Here is a 4,892-nt window from a genome sequence, read left to right as displayed (position 1 = left end):
TGGTAAGTCCGTCCTTACAGTTAATTTATCTTCAATATTTGATATAAAATGTCATTGAACTGTCTGTATTATTTTGAGTATGTACTATTACTTCGATTCTATTTTGTTTATTTTCTTGAATGGAAATGAATAAATCTAATCTAATCTAAGATTATAATTTTGTAGTTTTGAGGCACTTTTGCATGCCATATTCCACATGATGGCAGTAGTCAGATCTACATGTACATCATTTATGACAGGATTAGAGGTGTCATAAATATTTAGTCAGGTTGTTGTGCCCAACCTTAGCAAACTAGGGCTTTGTTAAAGCGGATACTGGTACCTGGTAAGTACATGTAGCTCGCTATCTCCGAATAGTCATCAGATGGGAGGATTGTTGCCCTCATTTGAGCGACAGGAGGAAAGTTTATAACGCGAGGATTCCGCGGAGATAACGATCTTCCTAAACGCTAATTCGTCATAAACAACTTTAAACATTGGACCATTTGCATTTATATTTTTATGAATATTTCTTTTTAATATTGAATTCTATGGGAAAGAGTTTGATATATATTTCTTTTCTATAACTTGTTAAATTTTATAATAATTTTTCTTTTAGGTAGTTTTTTGTAAATGGGATTTAATTTTAATGTCTGTGAAATATCCATGCATTATTTGTAGAAAATCAGTGAAATGTAATCAGAAAGCACTGCTCTGTGTAAATTGTAAAACCTGGTGTCATTTTAATTGCACATCTGTATCTGAAGTTGTATTTAACTCAGAATGTGACTCGATCTGTGATCCATGTCTTCTTTCTGAACATCCGTTTTTTGAAAACCAAGACGAATTCCAATCAAGGCAACATGATTTATCTAGCACAACCATGTCTAATGAAGATGACTCAATTCTCGTATATTCTGAGAATGTTGAAGAAAAGTTAAATAATATAAAATCCATCAAAGGAATTGTAATTTCTCATCTAAATATCGGTTCTCTTATTAAGCACATTGATGAGCTCAGATTATTATTACTTAGTACCAAAATTGATATAATTACACTAAGTGAAACCCATTTAAATGATTTGATAGAAAACACTGAACTCGGTATTATGAACTTTAACTTAGTAAGACTTTATAGAAATAGATCAGGTGGAGGTATTGCTATGTATATCAGTGAGAATTTGAATTATCGAATAAGATATGACCTGATGCATGATAACCTTGAATATATGGTTGCAGAAATTTCTCCAGAAAAACAGAAGCCATTCTTAGTTGTACCAGATACGAGAATGTTTTGAAACGCTTGAAGACACAGCAAGTGAATTCATAATGTTGGGGGATTTTAACTGTGATATGTGGCCAAATAAGAAAAGGTGGCAGGCAGAAAAATTATGTGACATTATTAAAGATTTTAATTGCCAACAAGTCATTAAATACCCCACTAGAGTAACAGATTCATCACAAACTCTGATAGATCTGATAATCTCTAATGATTGCACAAAAATGCAAGAATCTGGAATCGTCCAATTAACTCAGTATCAGTGATCATTATATGGTGTACTATGCTAGAGGCAGATATAAAAATAAACCCCACAAACACAAGTTCAAATATTCTCGTAACTGGAGAAAGGTCAATTGGGATAATTTAAAACAAGAGCTCGAAGAAATCAACTGGGATAATGTATTATTGTCCACTGATTGTCAAATTGCTTGTGATAACTTTTATCAAAACATTTTGAAATTAATAGACAAATATGCACCAGTTAAGAAACATCGAATCAAGAATAAAGTATCCCCCTGGATGACACCTGACTTGTTGAATTTAATAAGAGACAGAAATGAATTAAAACTAAAAGCAAGGAAATCTCGGAATCATGAAGATTGGTCTGCGTATAAAGCACTCAGGAACAAAATAACAATGCATATTCGTCAACGCAAACGCGAATATATTGCATCATCCATTGATGAAAATAAGGGAGATCAGAGTTCAATGTGGGCTTCCCTTAAGTTTCTATTACCAAGTAAACACACAAACACTAATTATAAACTCAGTTAAAGTAAATAATAGTAATTATATAACAAATCCTAAAGAAATTGTAAACGCGTTTAATAATCACTTTATTAACGTAGGTAAGGAAGTACAGCATGACATACCACATACTGAGAAGTCTGCATTAGATTATTTGACAGGAATAAACACTTCTTTTGAATTTCATGAAGTAACAACCCAGAAGGTAAAAGATCTATTTAAAAAATGCCCAAGGGAAAGGGATGTGGACCAGATAACATTACTACTGAATTTATTCATGAAGTACTTCCTTACATAGTCTCACCAATGCATCATGTTGTAAATCTTTCTTTAAAAACTTTAAATGTGCCACAGCAATGGAAAGTTTCAAAAGTGACGCCTATCTTTAAAAAGGGAAATAAGGAAGAGATGGCAAATTATAGACCGATTTCTCTTATGTCTGTGTTAGCAAAGGTTATCGAAAAAATAGCTTTTGAACAAATGTATAAATATGTAACTAGTAATAATATCTTAGTTGAGAATCAATCGGGTTTTTGGCCCCAACATTCTACCCACACGACAGTCTTAAACCTCACAGAAGATGTTTTAAAGAATATTGATGAGGGATTACTTACTGGATTGATTATGTTAGACTTGAAAAAGGCGTTTGACAGTATTGTGCATAAGATTCTCCTTGATAAATTACACTCTATTGGTATCCGAGGTGTCAATCTCAATTGGTTTAAGTCATATTTATCCTCCCGATCTCAATACGTTTATATGAATGGTGTCAACTCAGATTATGCTACCGTTGAATGTGGCATACCCCAAGGTTCAGTGCTTGGACCATTGCTATTCTCTCTCTACATAAATGACATTGGTAAAGTAATTAAAAATTCTAAATTATCTCTTTATGCTGATGATACATGCATTTATTTCAGTTCCAAAAATGCTACTGATATAAAATCTGAATTGGAGAGTGATCTCCAAGCAGTATCAGAGTGGCTTGCATGTAACAAATTAAAGTTGAATATAGCTAAATGCGAATTTGTTCTTATTGGTATCCGAAATCGTATACACAAAGTTGATAATGATATAACTGTATCCTTGAATGGCGAATTGCTAAAAAGAGTTACTAAAACAAAATATCTTGGAGTTGTAATATATGAATTCCTAGATTGGGGAGCTCATATCAGTCATATGAAATCCAAGATTGCTAAATGTATGTATCTTTTGAAAAGAATTAGACCTTATATATCCCAAAATCATGCCCTAACTTTGTATAAAACTATTATACAATGTCATTTAGACTACTGTGATGGAATCTGGAGTAATACGGGTAAAGGGTATATAGAACAACTAACTTTGTTACAAAAACGAGCTCTTAAATTAGTATTGATGGTATCCAGAAGGTATCCAACAGAAGACCTCTGTCGTCAATTAAAAATTGACAAAGTCACTGAAAGACTTAGAATGAGAAAGATAATGCTAATTCACAAAATTTTGTATGGAGCTGTTCCAGAATATATAAGTAGACGATTTAACTATCAAATATATTACTATAGAACCCGCAAATCGGATTATAGTCTTTGCATCCCCAAAGTAAAAACAAATTATGGGAAAAGGTGATTAGAATATAGAGGTGCAATTGCCTGGAATAATTTTACAAATGACTTGAAAGAAATAAGGTCCACCTTTAGCTTCAGATCACAACTAAGACTCCATTTAAATGAAGCTACCATTACGAATGTGCTTTGATTAAAGCTTTAATCAGACATATTGATTGAGATTTATATAATGATTTCACTTGGGAAGGGCGGGGAAACACAAGGGGGAATAAGGAATACCGATACGTATATTTTTAGTTGTATACCTAAGTCCAAGATAACTGAATTTTGATAATTCATATCCAACTTGCACTCTGTAATGTTAATCTATCCACTTTAGTTGTTTGTATCTGTGTATTAACTATTATTGTTATTTTTTAATGAATTACTTTGTTTGCTTAAAAAACTATGATCATTTTGTGTATTGAATATTGTATATTGTATCACGGCCCCTTTGTAAAACAGCTATGCTGAATGGGCTTTTAACCGTGGTGAAATAAATAAATGAAATGAAATGAAATGAAATGAAGAAGATAGACTTTAAAAAAGTTCAAGAAAGCCCTTATCATCTCTGTTTTGGCTTGACATGCCTCACTCGACCTGTGGTAGAAGGTCCAGTTCCTGGCCTTTGCAGTTTGCAATGCTTCCTCCACTTGGCCTTTAGTAGTAGGTCCCTTGGCCTCTGCAGAGGGCGTTACCCCTCAAAGTAGATGTGGCTTTGATGATTACCAGACGAGATCCTCCACTTGGCCTTTAGTAGTAGGTTCCCTTGGCCTCTGCAGAGGGCGTTACCCCTCAAAGTAGATGTGGCTTCGACGATTACCGGACGAGATCGAGCCCTTCAAAGAATTCAAAGAAAAGATGAATGTATAAAGAAAGATATTCACATTATAAAAGAGACTCTGTGTGCATCTGCACAACTGAATTAATTAATGTTATAGAGAACTGCAATCTATCTAACACTTATACAAAACATGGCATCCACCTGATAATAAATATTTCCAATACTTGAATATTCTCGGAAGGGGGGAGGATAATAAAACATTTCCAACATTTGTGCATACCTAAACTGAGATTGGAAATATTCCAAGCACATGTATACCCTAACCAGGGTCTAGTGGATATTTATAACAAATGTTTATACCTTAACTGAAACATGCCTATAATGAAATCTATTAAATTACTTCCTGACAAATATGAAATTCCAAGAATTAAAATGTTTCACTAAAAAATACCAGCATAATGCTACTGTAGGAATGCTAAAACCAGAATTCTGTCTTACTGCAGCCTTGTGGTTGC

The sequence above is a fragment of the Lytechinus pictus genome, chromosome 10 (assembly GCF_037042905.1).
Source record: "Lytechinus pictus isolate F3 Inbred chromosome 10, Lp3.0, whole genome shotgun sequence".
Classification (NCBI taxonomy): Eukaryota; Metazoa; Echinodermata; class Echinoidea; order Temnopleuroida; family Toxopneustidae; genus Lytechinus; species Lytechinus pictus.
This window is presented reverse-complemented; position numbering follows the sequence as displayed.